Consider the following 19113-nt stretch of genomic DNA (forward strand, 5'->3'; position numbering starts at 1 on the left):
TGCAGGAAGTGCGACCCAAGGCTTTTATTACCCCCTTCTAAAGCACCAATTATTACCGTTGCAATTTTGTCCCTCTGACGCCCGCCTACATTTCTCCCCTCTTTGCTAATGGTTTTTCTCTCTCCCCCTCTGGGAGCCACCTTCAGTGCTAGTTCAGATTGTTATTCCTCCTCAAGAGATGTATAAAGTTGGCAAGTGAAATTGTTGCTGGAGGGGATGCAGCTCAGATGCTACATAACAGTTCTGGCTCTTGTAAAATAGCTTGCGTAAGCCTATTTTGTTCCCTTGAGGTTACCCAAATCCTTTCCCGAAATGATGGGAACTTAGTGAAGATGCAAATGGAGCTGCCTTCTCTGGTGACGAATTCAGAACAAGGGAGGGGAGACGAGAGCAAAAGAAAATTACTTTTATTTGTCACGTAACTCAAAGTGTACAGTGAAATGCGTTGTTTGCGTCAAATCAAATCAGCAAGGATTGTGCTGGGAAGTTTCAGAATCTGGTTTGAAGTCACAAGTCGGGTTTAAAGTTGGCGTGTTGTGCAATATGTTATGATGCGGTAGCAGTACATCGCAATACGTATATAAAATGACGAAGGGTCTTGGCCTGAAACGTCGACTGTACCTCTTTCTAGAGATGCTGCCCGGCCCGCTGCATTCATCAGCAACTTTGATGTGTGTTACATATATAAAATGCCAAGTTCAAAGTTACCCAATTTATTATCAGAGTACGTACACATCAGAGCGTGTGTGTGTGTGTATAGAGTGCTGCAGTGACCACTGCTCTATGTGCCAGTATTCGGCAGTAACGTCAGAAGCAATTTTACTCACACAAAGGCTGTGACTCTCTCCCCCCAAGAAATAAGCAGTGCAAAAAGAAGAAAGCAAAAGTGTCCATGGGTTCATTGTCCATTCGGAAATCTGGTGGCAGAGGGGGAGAACCTGCTCCCAAATTGTTGAGTGTGTGCCGTCAGTGACCCACTTTTCATGCCTGCTCGTCACCAGAGAAGGCAGCTCCATTTGCATCTTCACTGAATTCCCATCATTTCGAGGAAGGATTAGGATCCAAACTCAAGGGAATGAAGCAGACTTATGCAAGCCATTTTACACAGGCCAGAATTGTTACATAGCATCTGAGTAACATGCTAACCCTAACCGTCTGTCTTTAGAATGTGGGAGGAAACCGTAACACCCAACACCTTAGAGACAGCAGCAGGAACTGAACCCCTAACCTTCTAGCTGGTGCTCTGGAGCAATGTGATAATCTCTGCTCTATGTGCTGCCTGTCAAGTGTTCAGCAGTAAAATCAGCAGCAAATTTTCTCACACAAAGTCTGTGGCTCTCTCTTCCAAAAGAACAGTGGATTCTGGGTCAGCATCTTGAGCTTTGCGTTAGTGGAGAGCTGACCCCCCTCAAGATATCTGGAATGTGAGACCAGTTTAGATTTTGCTTCTAGATAATTTAACAGTGTGGGTTGTCTCACGAAAGATCTTTTTGGTCATGCAGATGTAGGGTGTGCAGCACTGGGTCCAAATGATAGATTTCTACAGTATCTGATAGGCTCATAGCACACCACAGCACAGAAACAGACCATTTGGCCCATCTTGTATGTGCTATATGACATAGGAGAATGCTTTTTGGCCATCTAATATGGTTGTTCAGGGCAACCCTGTTCCCCCACTAACTTGATGGGCTGAATAGCCTAAATCTACTTCTGTCTTAGAATATAATCATTTTTAATTTTTCATTATTTATAACCTCTCCATAAAATGTAGGAGCACAAGTGGACCGTTTGGCCCATCACTGATTTACTAGCCCTCCCAGGACCATTCTGTGCCTTCTCACTGTAACCTTTGATGCCCTCACAATTCCTATCAACTTCTGCTTTAAATATACTCAATGACTTAGCCTCCATTGCCATCTGTAGCAATGAATTTCCCTACTCTCTGGCTTAAAAAAAATCCTCCTCACCTTTGTTCTAAAGGGATATCATGGTACTCTGAGGCTCTGTCCTCTGATCCCAGACTCTCCCCTGTTGCAAACGTCCTCTCCACATCCACTGTCTCGGCCTTTCAGTATTCGATAGGTTTCAGGGAGATTCCTGCCCCTCATTCTTTTAAACTCCAATGAGTGCAGCCCCAGAGCTCCTCGTATGTTAAACCCTTCATTCCTTGGAATCATTCCTGTGAACCTCCTCTCCGATGGAGAGAAGATAAGGGGCATGAAAGTGCTGACAGTAGTCCCAAATGTGGTGTGACGAATGCCTCCCAATCCAGCCAACTCCTCCCATTTCAGGTGTGTGAAATCTGGGTGGAGTTTTCACCCTTTTTATTCTGCCCCTTGCCATTCCACTCCTGATGAAGAGACTCGGCCGGAAACATTGTTCCTTTTCCTCCAGAGAGGCTGCCCGACCTGCTGAGATCCCCCCGGCATTTTGTGGACAAAGTTAATAGCAGGGACTGATCTTTCTCATCCGGGAGACCAATAAAACGAGTAGATAAGGTGGTATGGTAGAAATGTGGCATGCCTGCCTTTGCAGGTCAAGACGTTGAGTATAAGAGTAAGGAAGTCACATTGTAGTAATATAAATCTGCACTGGAACATGGTGTGCAGTTCTGGCGACCCCATTATAGGATGGACGTGGAGGCTTTCGATTCAAGATTGTTTAATATCATTCCCAGTACAGAAGTGTAAGGGAGAACGAACTAATCCAGATCTGATGCAGCACTGGAAAAACACACTAAAATAAAGTACAGAATAAGAAAAAAAAAATTGAGATTTATCGAGAGGAGATTTGATAGAGGTATATTAAATTATGAGGAGTATGATGGGGTAAATGCAGGCATTTTCCACTGAGATTGGGTGGGACTATAGCCAGAGGTCATGCGTTAAGGATGAATGTTGGGAAGTTTAAGGGGAACATGAGGGGAAACTTCTTCACTCAGAGGGTCATGAGAGTGTGGAGTGAGATGCCAGCACATGTGGGCTCGATTTCAACGTTTAAGAGAATTTTAGGTGGATGGGGGGTATGGAGGGCTAAGGTCTGGGTGCAGGTTGATGGGAGTAGGCAGTATAAATGGTTTCAGCATGGACTAGATGGGCCAAATGGCCTGTTTCTGTGCTCTACTTTTCTATGACTCTATGCTAACGTGTAAGATGACTTGTATACATTGATTGTACGTCCATTAAGTGACATCAGGCACAGGAGTGTCTGTATATAAGGTGACTGACAAGAAATGATATAGTAGTGGTGGTTGGGGGTATGGAGGGGTAGCTTAGTGGGTGGAGGTGTTGATCAGCGAACTGTTTGAGTCTGGTGGTCCTGACATGGATGCTATGTCGCCAGGTACAGGAAAGGTTTACCAAGATGCTACCTGACTTTGACTATAGGAGAAGATAGATAAACTTGGGTTGGTTTTTCTGGAGTGCAGGAGGCCAAGAGTGGGAATTTCAACTATTAGAGGACATGAGGTGAAATGGTTCTAAGATGTGCGGGCAGTATTTTTTTTTCTCCCAGAATGGTCAGTGCCTCGAATGTGCTACCAGGGGAAAGCAGGTCTGAAAGTGATGTTTAAAGAGGCTGTTAGACACATAAAGATACAGGGAATGGAGGGATGGAGGGATTATAGACCATATGCAGGCAGAAGGGATTAAGTTTAATTTGCCATGACGGTTAGCACAGATGTCGTGGTTTGAAGAGCACCACACACAAAATGCTGGAGGAACTCAGCAGGCCAAGTTCATCTTGTGGAGGGGAATATGAAGGGTTGAAGAGCTGGATTGTGCTGTTCTGTGTTCTAATAACAAAGGTTTGTAGGAACAGACAGAGTTGGTTGCGGGGGTGGGTGGGGTGCGGGGGAGGGAGGTTGTTTCCACCATATGCATTGCGGAGGTCTGGAATTTGTTAGAGTGAGTTTGTCCGTTATCTTTACGCAGGATGTGGACGCGCTCTTGAAGTACTTTAACGTACAGGCCAAAGGGCTGAACTTTGGCATTTTATTGTATCATTCTTTATTGGCCAGCATGGACACGATGGAAGGATTGTCCCCCTCCTATTCAATGTTACATAGTCGGCATTTCATACTGTAACGGTTAATGCAAGGCTAAAAATCAAACAAAAGGCCACTGTGCTGCTGATGTCTGCAAACAATCAGCAAATGAGTGGCTTGTGCTTACACAAAGCAATTTATGCACGAGCTCACTGAAACCCTTTCTTCCTCAGTCCCTGCTTTGTTCTCCCTCCCCTCTCTTCCCCCCCCCACACCCCTCTCTTCCCCCCACACCCCTCTCTTCCCCCCACACCCCTCTCTTCCCCTCCCACGCCCCTGTTCCCTCCCATACCCCTCTCTTTCTCCACCCCCTTCCCCCTGTGTTCCATCACACCGCTCCAGGCTTGGACAGATGTGCAGAGCAGCTGCACGAACGGCTTCTGAGCAGCTGAATATGGGGTGGATCGGTCTCCTCATGTGTCGCAGGCTTTAGCCATCCCGGCTCTCCCAGGCCAAGGTTCTGCCTGATTTTTGCGGCAGCTGTCTCCGGCGTCTGGGTGGATGGGTTCGAGAGGATAATTGAACTTGCAAGAAATTAAATAAAAATCTTATCAATCTCTTAGGTGCTGTAATTGTTTTGGTCAGTTACAAAATGGGTTCTGCTTTCAATGAACAGGATGAATATTGAATCTGTCTAAGTGATTATGCAAAGGATTATAATTCAGTCAGTGTATTATAAATGTCAAATGCAAGATTAAGTCGATGATGAATCTAATCAAGGCTTTTGAATGGTTTCTGTAAGAAAGTTAGACATGGGAATGAATCACAGGCTGGGATGTAATCTGTGTACAGGGAAGTTAGATTGGGAGAAACATGTCATGCAAGACACCAATAATCTGATTCTGAGTTAGGATCCGAAATTCAGTCGTGTTAGAATTAAGACTGCAAGATATAGGAGCAAGTTTATATCTTGTATCGAGTGCACTGTGCCATTCAATCAAGGCTGACTTTGTTTTTATTTCTGAACCCCATACTGCTGCCTTCTCCCTGTGACCCATAACCCCTTTACTATTCAAGAACCTATCAATCTCTGTTTTAAGTACACCCAATGACTTGCCTCCACAGCCCTCTGTGGCAATGCGTTCCACGGATTCACTGCCCTCTAGCTGAAGAAATTCCTCCACATCTCTGTTCTAAAGGGACGTCCGATTCAGAGGCCGTGCTTTTAGATTCTGGACTTTCCCACCGGTGGAGGTGTCATGGATGGAAACTAATGAACTGGGGTCTATATTGAAGTTCAGCTGCTCTTGAAGGGTGAGGAATAGTGGCAGATGCTGTGACCAGTGAAGGGTCACTCCTGTAGATCCCCAGACCATCTCAGTTGGTGAGTTTCCCAAGGCTGTGAGGCAGTGTAGTGTGGTGTCTATTGATGTGGCTCCTGCGGATCTTTCAGAAGATGCTTGGCACAGCAAAATCCTCACGATCTGCTATCCAACAATTTGGAAACCCCAATAACTCGGCATTTGGCTCATCTTCCATTTGCTGTACTCCTCATCTTTGTGCTGGGATTCCATTTCTCTCGCTCCGTTTTAAAGCCACTACCCTTTATAGGCAGTAGTGGGAGTTGAACCCGGATTGAGATCACTGGGGCTGTAAAATGTTACACGGGTTGCTACACTACCGCGCTCCCCCTGAAGCTGCTAACGACTGAAGCACACAGATGGCATGGTGCCATTTTTTTTCTACGTCATTCTTTAGAAGCCGTCGGTGGTGTATCTGGTAGATCCACAGCCCTAGAGACCCGGCTCAATCCGGATTTTGTGTGCTATCTGAACGTGCAGCATTCGTGTGTTCACCCCGTGACTGGGTGCGTTTTGTCTTGAGTGTTCTGTTACCTCACACATCTGGAAAGACACATGGGTTGAGAGATTAATTGGCCTGAATTCCTCTGTGTGAAGGTGAATGGAGGAGTCCGAGGGGAACGTCGTTCAATGGTTCAACAGAGAATATATGCAGTGTACAACCTGAAATTCTTACTCTTCGCAGACATCCACGAAACAGGGAAAAAAACCCCAAAGAATGAATGACAGAAAATCGTTCGAGCTCCAAAGCCCCCCCTCCCCCACCCATGGACAAGCAAAAGCACCAACCCTGCCCCCCTACCCCTTCCCCCACTTGTTCCAGCAGGAAGCAGCAGTGCCCACCACCTACCATGCAAGCAATAGCAAAGCCCCCAGTGAGACCATGATCTGTAGTTCAACAAAAGCTGTGTTGTGAGGAAATTTGTGGTGATCTATGACCATCCTGGAATAAGTCATCCCCATACCCACTGAGTACGGGATATGATTTATCTGAGCTGGCTTCATGTTCTAACCAAGAATGGAGACTTTAATCTTATCAGTCTGGGCCAAACCTGTAGCTTTTATTTTTATCGACCTGTTTGGTCAATTTCCTTAATGGATTAATTAAACGTAAAGACACAGGAGAAAAGCCAGAAGTAATTGAGGCAGTGAGGAATTATCTTCGAGAGTGGCTGTGCAGACTGAGTGGGGCTCTTTGCCTTTGAGATTCTCATTGTCGATTTCCTAGTGGCTTGCATTTGCCCAGCTGTGTTGGTCCCTTGCAAACCTTGAAATAGACTGGTGTTTTACACACTGCTGCCTGCCTATTCCAGCCTGGAGAGGTGGAGGTGTTGGGGGAGAGGGAAGGAGCAGAGTGCAACGGAGACAGAGTTGTCTTGTCCAGACTGCTCCAAGCCGCCGCTGGGCTATAAAGGTGCAGGAGCAATATGTGGTTAAGTGCCTCGTTCAAGGACACAACACGTTGCCTCGGCTGAGGCTCGAACTCGCGACGCTCAGATCACGAGTCCAATGCCTTAACCACTTGGCCACGTGCCAAGTTTGGAAGTTATACATTCATTCGTGGCCGGGTCTGTTGGGATGAGCCCCCCCCCCCCCCCCCACCTTCGCAAATGGTCCAAATTGACCACATCGGGACTATGTGAATGCAGATCCTGATCGGCATGGCGCATTGGGCGAAGTGACCTGTTTCTGTGCTGCATTACTCTCTGAGCTTAAGCAGTTGACAGCCCCCTGGTTTCACGAAGGAACGGGCCCCCTCACCTGGTTTCACCTACCTTCTGCCAGTTTGTACTCCTCTTCCTTCCAACCGCCCCCTCCCACCCCCGCTGTCATATTCTGTTGTCTTCCCTCTTCCTTTTCAGTCCTGATGAAGGGTCTTGGCCCAAAGGATCCTGAGGAGTGATTCTTTGCCTCCCTAGATGCTGCCCCACTTTGCTGATATACAGTGTCTGCAGAAATTCTTGCATCCTGTTCCAGCAGAGCTTGATAGGTTCTCGATTGGACACGGTCTCAAAGGTAATGGGGAGGAGGCTTGGGAGTGGGGCTGAGGACGGTGGGGGAAAGGATCAGCCATGATTGAATGACGGAGCAGACTCGATGGGCCAAATGGCCTAATTCTGCTCCCATGTCTTATGGTTGTTTCCGGGAAATCTCTGCCCCAGAAGTTGGTGGAGGCCTCCTCATTAGATGTACTTAAGCTGAAGCTAGATAAATATTTGAAATATTGAGTGTTTATCAGGAAAGGAGGCAGAAGGCGAGTTGAGGCCATAATAAATAAGCCAGATCACCTTTATTTATTTTTTATGTAGAGGTTCAGCAAGGAACAGGCCCTTCGTGTCCAACCCACTGATTTAACCTTAACCTAATCACTGGATAGCTTGTAATGACCAAATTAACCCACCAACTGGTACATCTTTGGGGGGGGAGAGAGAGAGAGGGGGGAGTGTGTGTGTGTGTGTGTGTGTGTGTGTGTGTGTGTGTGTGTGTGTGTGTGTGTGTGTGTAAGGTAGGAGCCAGAGCAGTCACAGGGAGAACATACAAACTCCTTCCAACCAGCAGCGGGAATTGAACCCGGGTAGCCTGTACTGGAAGCATTGTGATGACCATCACCCTACCGCGAGGCAAGCTGTAATAGCGTCACTCTAATCTCCTCGTCACCATGGCACCCAAAATAGCAAGGTAGGCCAGAGGGGCGAAGTGACCTACGACCTGTTCCTGTGTTCCCTGGTTGGGGCCGAATGGGCCGTGATGAGTCCAAACTTGATGTCCAGCGCCTCAGATCCAAAAGTTTGCTACCAGCAGGGCAGAGCAAAGCTAGAGACTGTTGTACAGTGTTCTTAAGGAAAACAAGTAGTGAACTGGAGGTGGGAGATTGGGAGATGTTCCCACTGTGGTAGTACAGATGCAGATAGGAAGAAGCTTCATGGCACTCGATAGGAAAGCAGTTTGAAGTTGTGTGCTGATAGGATCAGAGGAGGAAGAATGGGAGGAGGCTCGGGTGGGACACAAACTTCAGACTGGATCTCGTTTACAATCCTTGCAGTTCCTGGAACCACTCCGGACCCGTCAAAGTGCCCTCAGCCGCTGGTTGTCGTAATCCCTCCTTGAAGCTGGAAGTCCCCACAGACCCTTCTCACGTCACAGCCACATACAGGACTGTGGGAACTGAGTCCAGGGTCCTGAGGGAGTGTTTATCTCCGTCTTGACAACTTGCATGTAAAGCTGGGAATGGATACAAGTGATGCTGTCTGATTATCTGTAGAGAATCTTATTTCAGAGCTCCCACAGGAGGCCCTTCTTTGTTCTCAGTGGCACTGGGGTCTGCTGATCTGACTTAAAAAGTGCAGTAGGAAGCTCCTTTCCACCGTTATTTTGTTTTAACTTCCTGGCTGGATATCTCGATTGCAATTCCTCACTTATGGTACCACTGGCAGATCGTATTTTTGACATGAAGCCATTAAACGGAGTCCCATGCCCGTGACTTAATGCAGTGCTGGTTACCAAAGTGAGAACTATGGCTCGCCTCTCTCTCTCATCACCTCGAGTAAATTACTACACTTCCAGCCTTCCAGCCTTCTGAAAATCACTGTCACTCCTTAAAAAGGAAGGAAATGTGCGGCAGTTAAGTTCCAAAACTCTGCCCTCTGCGTGTGTCTCCCCCTCTCTCCACCTCTCCCCCTCTCCCCGCCTCTGCCTCTTTTTCTCTCTCCCCCCTCTCCCCCCCTCTCCCCCCCTCTCCCCCCCCTCTCCCCCCCCTCTCCCCCCCCTCTCCCCCCCCTCTCCCCCCCCTCTCCCCCCCTCTCCCCCCCTCTCCCCCCCTCTCCCCCCCTCTCCCCCCCTCTCCCCCCCTCTCCCCCCCTCTCCCCCCCTCTCCCCCCCTCTCCCCCCCCTCTCCCCCCCCTCTCCCCCCCCTCTCCCCCCCCTCTCCCCCCCTCTCCCCCCCTCTCCCCCCCTCTCCCCCCCTCCCCCCCTCTCCCCCCTTCTCCCCCTCTCCCCCTCTCCCTCCCCCCCCTCCCCCCCCTCTCTCCCCCCCCCGTGTCTGTCTGTCTCTGTCTTTCCAGACAAGGTCACAGGAGAATGCAGAGAGCTGCTGCCCTCTCGCTACTCGGCAGCAGTGGCTGGTCATTACCCTCGTCAGATTTCCTTCTGCACGCTCACATACGGTATTGCTCAGGTAGAGAGTAGCTGCTAGCTCAGCATGATGCATCACTCTACACTCTATGATCCATTTTGGTTGATCCAGTAAACTTGCTGTCAATAATTAGCTGTTCTCCTTGCTAAACTATTGGTGTAAAGCTGGTAAACTGGTACATTTATATTTAAAAAAAACTGCTCAAGCTTGTCTTGTTCACAAAAACCTGTTGAAATCTAGTCTGACTTTTTGCTCCCCAGTCAAAGTCAAAAGGTACATTTATTATCAAAATACATACTTTATACATGACCATATACTACTTTGAGATTCATTTTCTTGTAGGCATTTAAGGAAAATAATGAAATACAATGGAATCTGTGGAAAAAAAACAGTACTTTACAAACAGCCAATGAGCAAAGGAAGGCAGAACTTGAGCAAATAAGAATAAATAACATAGAGAACATGAATAGTAGAGTCCTTTGAAGTGAGTCTGTTGGTTTTGGAGTCAGTTCAGAGTTGTGCTGAGTGAAGTTACCCATGCCAATTCAGGAGCCTGACGGTTGAGGGGAAGTAACTGCCTGAACCTGATGGTGAGGTACCTCCTGCCCGATGGTAGTAGTGAGGAGAGAATATGGCCTGGACAGGGAGGTCCGGGATGACAGATGCCGCTTTCTTGCGGCAGCATTCCTTGTAAATGTGCTCAGTGGAGTGGATGGCTTTGACTGTGAGGGACTGGGCTGTACTCACCTCTTTCTGTAGTCTTTTCCATTCCTTGGGCATTGGTGTTTGCATACCAGGCCATGAAGCAACCAGCTAGGAGCATTTCCACTGTACATCGACAGACGTTCATCAAAGAATGAGGTGACCGCTGAGTCTACGCCAACTTCAGTCGGTCTACTCTTGCATTCTAGTTGTGGAAGGTTTCTTCTCCAGGATCTTTGTCACCAAAGCCCAGTTTCAAGATTCACGGACAGCTTCTGTTGTCAATACTCTGGAATTCCCTCTGTCTCTGCCCCTCCGTCTCCTTGACCGCCATATTGGTCATCTTGAATAGACTTAGCATGCCTACACTAAACATGACCTCTTGATCTGTTCGTCTCCACCGTCGGCATCTGGAGATCACCACTGATTGGAAACTTAGTAAGATTAGCCGCACACGTAGTCACCGATTTAAAATCCAGAGTAAAGGGAACTGGAGGAGAGAGCAAGATATTTTGAACATGATTCAACGAGATATGATCTGTCAGTCCCTGCCAGAAGAGGTTATTCAGGACTAACTTCGAAAAAGGAAAAGGGCTGAAGAAATACAAAGGTCTGGCTGAGTCATGATGGTCTTGCGAGATCACCTTCTGCGGTGTGTGAGTCTACTCGACCTTGACAGCAAAAGCAATTTTGGAAAGTAATGTTTAGACCAAACCCAGCTCTGAGGGGTTGTTTTTGTATCCTATAGGCTGTGTTTTCAAAAAGCTTCTGTTCTCTATTGTACGCGGCAGTGTGAATTGGATGTGCTCCAGACTAATTCTCTAAACGTGTGCCAAGTGCAGGTACAAACAGGAAGGCAAGAGTAATAGTGAACCTTTGCGCTTCGGATTCAGTGTATAACTTAAACACTTGTGGAATAATTAGAACCTTGCTTGGATTCCAGTCTTTTAGATTGCTTTTCACCTGGTTTCCCTCATGACATCAATGTGCTTCTGCTCTGGAACTTTCCAGCTGAGCTGTGGGTGCATTGAGCACGGGGTGGGCCATGTCCCACTCTGATCCCTGTCACTTGAAGGGGGGGGTGGTGTCCAGGGACCTACATTTCCTACACAGCCTCCTGTAATGGCAGCAATGTCGTCCCGTCAAAACATGTAACTCAAGCAAGTTGATAAGGTGGTTGAGACGGCATGTGATATGCTGGCTTTCATTAGTCGAGGGATTGAGTTCAAGAGCCACGAGGTAATGTTGCAGCTCTATAAAATTCTGTTTGGACCACACCTGGAGTATTGTGTTCAGTTCTGGTCACCTCATAGGAACAATGTGGAAGCTTTAGAGAGGGTGCAGAAGAGGTTTACCTGGATTAGAGGGCATGTCTTAAGATGACAGGTGGAGCGAGGGAGTTCTATTTTCTTTGAAGTAAAGGAGGATGAGAGCCGGCTTCATAAAGATGTATAACATAGTAAGAGGCACAGAATGGACAGCCGGGACATTTTTCTTAGGGTGGAGATAGAGGACATAATTTTAAGGTGATTGGAAGAAAGTATCGGGGGATGGTTTTGTTTTACACAGAGAAAGGTGGGTGTGTGGAACGCTCTGTCAGGGCTGATGGTAAATCCCTAATTGTAATCTTAGATCTGTGAATACTGGTTTGATTGGTGTCCCTAGAGCCAAAGATTTAAAGAACTGGTGATGCGGCCTTTTGCTCCTGTACACCAAAAATCTGGAATACTCTACCGACTGAGATATGCCAGGATAGTGCTGTGAAATGTTTTGAAACTCTTCTTATAAAAAAAAACCTACTTTTTTAAATTTCGCCTATTCATAGGATTGTTTAATGCCGCATGATGTTGATATATTTGATTACATTTTGTTCTATATACTGTAATGTCTGTCTTTATGGTTTTCAATTTTGTCTTGTATTTTTATGACTATATTGATGTCTTTACAATCTATGGAAAGCTCTTTGAGCCTGCATTTTAATGTATGAAGGGTGTGATATGAATTTATTATTATTAGTCAGATCATCATCTTCATCATAATCATCATAGGCATCTGTTAGTCTTGAGACCATGGATTTGTGCCTTGGAAGGTTTCCAGGGCGCAGGCCTGGGTAAGGTTGTATGGAAGACTGGAATGCTGCAAGTCTCCCCTCTCTATGCCACCAATGTTGTCCAAGGGAAGGTCATTAGGACCCATACAGCTTGGCACCGGTGTCGTCGCAGAGCAATGTGTGGTTAAGTGCCTTGCTCAAGGACACAACACACTGCCTCAGCCAAGGCTCGAACTAGCGACCTTCAGATCACTAGACGAAAGCCTTAACCACTTGGCTTAGGGTTATTGGAGAGATTCTTAGGCACATGGATGAAAGAAAAAGGAAAGGTTTTGTGGGAGGGGAGAGTTAGAATGATCTTGGAGTTAGGTTAAAAGGTCAGCACAATGTTGTGGGCCAAAAGGCCTGTATTGTGCTGTTCACCTTAAGTTGAGGTTATTGTTTACCCAAGTACAGTGAGCTACAGGTACAGTGAAAACCTAGCTTGCATTATCACAGGCACATGCAGTCCTGATGAAGGATCTCGGCAGAAAATATGGAATGTTTATTCCTTTCCATGGATGCTACCTGACCTGCTGAGTTCCTCCAACGTTTAATCTGGATTAGTCTGGAGTTCATTGGCCGGCTGGCGGTGTAGTGGCATCAGCTCCGGACTTCGAGGTGAATGGTTCTTGGTTCAAATCTGGCCAGCTCCTTGCAAGCTTTTCATCTGTGCTGGATTGAGTGTCAGGCTATCAACTCGGCCTCGTAAAAGACAAATGCTAAAGAAAAGTTGCCATCCGATGCAGAACCTCTTGTATTTAGTATCGTGGGCACGTAGATTCAGACAATGTAAGACCATGTAAAACATTAGTGAAAAGCATTAGACCACATTAGCACCTAGGAGGACTATGTGGATGCATTCAAACCTGCAACTCTGAGCTGGTAGGCGACTTGTGTTCGGGCCCCGAGTGTGGTGTCAAGTTTAAACGGTGGCTGCCATTCTGCCTACCTTTAGCAACACACTCAAAATGCTGGAGGTGCTAAGCAGGTCAGGCAGCATTTGTGGAGAGGAAGCAATCATCTATCCCCCTTCATGGATGCAGCCTGCCTTGCTGAGCTCCTGCAGAATTTTATGTGCTTTGCTCAAGCTTTTCAACATCTGCAGAATCTCATGTGTTTATGAGCCGGCTTGCCTTGCACCCCCCCCCCCACCACCTCCCCAAGCTATGACACATGAGCACATCAACCGTTACCCAGCTCTTGGATGCACTGTCTCCTCTTCAGCATTGAACTTGAGGGCATGGGTCCTATGAGCTGCTTGACCGTGTGAGGCTTCAGACTTGCCTGTTTCAAAGTTCAAATAAATTTATTATCACAAAGTACGTACCTGTACGTCATCATACTCTTGGCAGTCATTTTCTTGCACACATTCATAGTAGAAAGAAGAAATACAATAGAATTAATGAAAAATTACATACAAAGACTGACAAAGAAGACAAATAATAAATAAGTAATAAACCTAACCTCCAATTAGATTATAAAGCCCTGCACATACATATAGAAGCATAGAAAATAGGTGCAGGAGTAGGCCATTCGGCCCTTTGAGCCTGCACCACCATTCAGTATGATCATGGGGGATCATCCAACTCAGAACCCTGTACCAGCCTTGCCTCCATACCCCTGATCCCTTTAGCCACAAGGGCCATATCTAACTCCCTCTTAAATATAGCCAATGAACTGGCCTCAACTGTTTCCTGTGGCAGAGAATTCCACAGGTTCACCACTCTCTGTGGTGAGTGATTCACCACTCTCATATCCTGCAAGGGGACCACAACTTTGTCATAGGGTTTGGAGGCTTGCATGCCTCAATGACCAGGAGAGCTACGTTGGCTGGCGCCAGGGCTTTATGCCAAACAGGTCAAAGGGTAGAGGCCAGACTAAGAGTGGTCCACTGGTCCTCCAGGTTTGGGGGTTCAGCTCTGGGCTAACAACCTTGACAGGTTAAACAAAATTGTTACGGAAACAGCAAAGGCTGGCAGTAGTGAAAACCAAGAGGAAGCTACTGACACGATGAAGGAAGCTCTGATCACCTCCTGAGATAGAGGACCTTCGTTAACAAGTAATAAACAATGTTGAGAACATGAGCGGTAGAGGCCTTAAAGGTAGGTCCATAGGTTGTGGAATCAGCTCAGTGCTGAGGTGAGTGAAATTATCCATGCTGATTTCGGGGCCTGATGGTTGAGGGGTAATAACTGTTCTTGAACCTGGTAGTGCAGGACCCAAGGCTTCTGTACCTCCTTCCCAATGGCGGCAGCAAGAGGGGAGTATGGTCTGGATGTTTTTTTTTGCCCTATCCTGACTTTATTTATCTGTTTAGGGATATGACGTAGTAACAGGCCTTCTGGTCCAACTGCTCAATTACACCCGTGTGACCAATTAACACGGATGTCTTTGAAATGTGGGAGGAAACCAGAGCACACTGGGGAAACTCATGGGGTTATGGGGAGAACGTACTAACTCTTTACATAAAGTGGCGGAATTGAACCCGTAATTGTGTGTGCGCGCGCGCGTGCATTTGCATGCACAGAGAGATGCACGTGCATATTGTTTAGAGATCCCTTGTCTCATTAAACCGCCGACACTTTGTATAATGCGAAGCAGGTCCCCATGGAGTCTCATCTCCCTGTCACCTTGATGTGGTGACGATGGATTAGATCATGGCTTGTCCCCAGTTACATCATGTTAATTGTTCACTAGCTTTAAGAGTTCTCCAAGTTGAGGAGCAAGCCACCAGCTGTCTTATATTGAGCAGACTTTTCCCTTAGAAGCCTCTATCCTTAGTGAGGTTTTACAGAGCAGGGCTTCCTGTGCAAATAAAATGGCCACTGGCTGTGTCTTCATGGTCTTCTGCTGCTGTAGCCCATCCAGTTTGACATCAACAGATTGTGCGTTCAGAGATGCTCTTCTGCACGGCACTGTTCTAACACACAGTTATTTGAATTACTATCGCCTTCCTGTCATTCTGGCCATTCTCCTCTGACTTCTCTCATTAACGAGGCATTTTCACCTACAGAACAGCTGCTCACGAGATTTTTTTTTTTGCGTCATTCCCTGCAAATTCTAGAACGGGGGTAAGCAACCTTAAGCACAAATGATTTTCTAGCATGTGTTATTCACTAATTTGAGGCAAAACATAACTAGATGTATTTAAGTGGATAATTCCCATACTTCAAGTTTTTTATGGCATTTATCTGGCCCACTATCCGCTCATTAATACGCGATCCGGCCCACAAAAGCAAAAGGGTTGCTGACCCCTGTTCTATTGTGTAAAAAAGAAAATCCCAGGAGATCAGCAGTTTCTGAGATACTCAAGCCATCCCATCTGGCACCAACAATCGTGCCATGGTCAAACTCCCTTAGATCCCATTTCTTCCCCATTCTGATGTTTGACTTTTATACATTGAGATGCTGCTATATGATTGTCTGATTAGATGTCTTCAGTAATGAACAGGTGTACCTAATAAAGTGGCCACTGAGTGTACGTAGTCTGGACCGCTAAGGATGTGGAGGTGCTGTAAAAGTTGAAAGTGAACAATTCTTGTGGAATTAGAAGTCAGATTTATTTTTAATGCACATATACACGCCCACAGTTACAATGAAAAGCTTACTCGCAGCAGCATCACCGGCCCACGGCATCCAATAAGCACCGTTCACCAGAAAAAAAAACATAAACGCAACCTTTACAAAAAAAAACATAATTAAACAAGAATTTCCATTTTGCTGCAGTGGTCAGAGAAAATACATTTTTAGCTGTGGGAAAGGCCAAAACTAGAACGTAGAACATAACAACACAGTGCAGGCCTTCTGTGTGCTGACTTTTAACCTACTCTGAAGATCAGTCTAACTCTCCCCCTTCCTACGTACCCCTGTACTTTTCTCTCATCCATGAGTGATTTAAGAGATTTTTTAAATGCCCGTAGTATAACAGCCACCATCTCTGTGTTTAAAAAAATACTTGACTCTGACTTCCCCACTGTCCTCCAATTGCCTTAAAATTATCCCCTATAATGGCCATTTCTATTTGGGGGGTCGGGGGGCGGGGAGGCACTGCCTGTTAATTCTATCTGTGCCTCTTATACATCTTTATCAAGTTGCCTCTCATTCTCCGTCACTCGAAGGAGAAAGGCCCTAGCTCACCTGCTGTGGCTGTAAACAATGAGACTGGCCACTGTAACTCCACCGCAGGCTTTTGGGATAAATTTCTTCCTTCAGGTTGTGGCGAGGAACGTAATAGTTGAGTCCGAGGGGGAAAGGAGTGGAGGGGCTCCCGGATAGTTTGGTCATTTGGGAGGAATAGGAGGGGAGCGCACGAGTTGGCCAGAATATGCAGCAGAGGTGGTGAGAAGCTTGCCCGGGAAATCGCATTTATCCTTTTCTCACTCTCATGACAATGTGGCGTTGTGATATGGTGCGAACTCCAAGGAAACGGCAGAGATGATGTAACCGGGGACAGGCCATGATCTAATTTATCTCCAGTACGTCATGCCCACAAGGGGGATGTGCTCCTTGGGGAGCTGCTCCTAGTAATGTAAAGGGCGAGTGCTTTAACGACAGGAGTGATCTCACTGCTGAGCATTCATGTTAGATTGCTCTGTTGGGACTTGAGACAGACTAGATATGAGGTCTTGGCTGCAGAGCCTCTATCTGTCTGTGAGTTAACCAGGACCTCCTGTCTTGCTCTGCCTGTGTCACTAGGTTCGGTCTGAGGCGCTTGGAGACTGAAGGAAGTGTTTTTGTGGGCGTCTGGGCAGTGGAGCAGCTGAAGACCAGTTGTGAGGCCCTGCTGAGGGTGAGGTAAGAACTGAACCTTTATTGTGCACAATTCTGGCTGCCCCTCCTAGGAAGGATGTGGGGGCTTTTCGTAAAGGGTGCGGTAGAGGTTACTATCCAGATAGCATGAGGGGGGCATAGTTTTAAGGTGCTTTGAAGTAGGTACGAGGGGTAATTTTTTTCACACAGAGTGGTGGGTGCGTGGAATGCATGTGGTAGAGGTGGATACAATAGGGTCTTTTAAGAGATAGGTACATGGAGCTTAGAAAAATAGAGGGCTATGTGGTAGGGAAATTCCAGGCAGTTTCTAGAGTAGGTTGCATGGTCGGCACAACAATGTGGGCTGAAGGGCCTGTAATGTGCTGTAGATTTCTATGTCCTATTAGAGGGGATGAGCTACCAGGAGAGGTTGTACAAACTCAGGTAGAGCAGGAGTTCCTAACCTGGAGTTCATGGAGTTAATGGTAGGGGTCCATGAAAAAAAGGTGGGGAACACTGGTCTAGTGTCAGAGGCTGAGGGGAGACCTGATAGCAGTTTATAAGTTTGAGAGGTATGGATATGGTACACAGTGTCTATTTTCCAGCATAGAAATGTCAAGGACTAGATGAGAAACTTTTAAAGGAGATGTGCTGGGCAAGTTTTATTATTGGAACGGTGGGTGCTGGAATGGGCTGCCAGGGACAGGCTGGGTGCAGGTACGAGGGTGGCGTTTAAAAGGCTGTGAGAGGGAGACACAAATGTGCATGGAGGGGAGTGATGTGGGTTATGTGCAAACAGAAGAGGTTTGGTCTAATTTGAATTTATGTTCAGCACGTTGTGGGATGAAGGGCCAGTTGACTCCTGTACTGTCCTACGTGGAGAGACTGAGACAAGTGGGCAACACACGTGCCGGCGTATACGTTGAGGTCGTCGCAGCCGTGAAGGTCACTAGGAGGTCATAAAGGGGCAAGTGTAGGGAGAGTGGTGGGAAAAGCTGTACTTCATGACCTCTGAATATCAGCTGGATATCAATGAAGTAACTTTTTCCTTTGACAACGCAATGACGTAGTCAGGAGGTGGTTAGTGCTGCTGTTTCTCAGCTTCAGGGACAGCGGTTCAAGATCAACCTCCGGCGCTGTCTGTGTGGAGTTTGCTGGTTCTCATTGAGATGGGGGTAGGAATCCCTCTTCTGTTCCAGTTTTATTTCTTACCATGATGGTGGGGTTGCTGGGCTAATTGGCCACAGTACATTACCCTGTAGTAGAGGGGAGTGACAAAGGGAGGCGGTGGTCAGGGTGGGGATGGTCAGTGGGTGGGTGTTTGATGGACATGTGATGGACGTTTTCTGGGTGACGGGGTGGAGATGCGTCTCTACCAAATGAGGAGTAAGGTGCTCCTTCCCTCCACTAGCCTGTAGGTCACCCTTGGGCAAGGTGTAGCGCCTGCTTAGCCCCCCAATCAGGGTCGCCTGAAGCTGTGGGAGCGGGTGGTGGATGTTTCGTATGAACAGCTGGTGCTGGTTATGCTACCACTGATGCCAGGCAGACAATCTCTAAAGAGTTTTGATCTTGGCTGGGGTCACCCGTCTGGTAAAGACACTGCCCAGAAGATGGCGATGGGAAACTGCTTCTGTGGAAAAAAAATTTGCCAAGAACGATCATGGTCACGGAAAGACCATGATCGCCCATGTCATACGACAAGGAGCAAAGCGAGTGCCCGCGCTGCCAGGGGTGGTGGTAGAGGTAGATACATTGGGTGGCACGATGACACAGCGGTTAGTGTAGTGCTTTACAGTGCCAACGATCAGGGTTTGGTTTCTGTCACTGTCTATGAGGAGCTTGCAGGTTTTCCCCGTGACCATATGGGTTTCCTCTGGGAGCTGTGGTTTCCCCCCCACATTCAGAAGACTTGTATGTTGGGGTTACTGAGTTATGGATGCGCTCTGTTGGCGCCGGAAGCATGGCGGTACTTGCAGGCTGCCCCCGGCACATCCTCGGACTGTGTTGGTCACTGACGCAAATGCTGCGTTTCAGTGTATGTTTTGAGATACATGTGATAAATAAAGCTACTCTTTACATGAGAAACATTTAA

General features: G+C 47.1%; 1 protein-coding gene across 2 annotated transcripts in view; it reads left to right on the plus strand.

Moving 5' to 3' along the window:
- sema4c (sema domain, immunoglobulin domain (Ig), transmembrane domain (TM) and short cytoplasmic domain, (semaphorin) 4C) overlaps nucleotides 1–19113 on the plus strand; it is a 133335-nt gene that overhangs the window by 19950 nt on the left and 94272 nt on the right. The window contains exon 2 of one of the 2 annotated variants that reach the window (XM_072266568.1): nucleotides 16968–17066. The exons of the other annotated variant lie outside the window; for it this stretch is intronic. The gene's annotated coding sequence lies outside the window, so the exon portion shown is untranslated. The remainder of the gene's footprint in view (nucleotides 1–16967; nucleotides 17067–19113) is intronic. 2 annotated transcript variants of the gene reach the window in all.

This window comes from Mobula birostris, chromosome 8 (assembly GCF_030028105.1).
Source record: "Mobula birostris isolate sMobBir1 chromosome 8, sMobBir1.hap1, whole genome shotgun sequence".
Lineage (NCBI taxonomy): Eukaryota > Metazoa > Chordata > Chondrichthyes > Myliobatiformes > Myliobatidae > Mobula > Mobula birostris.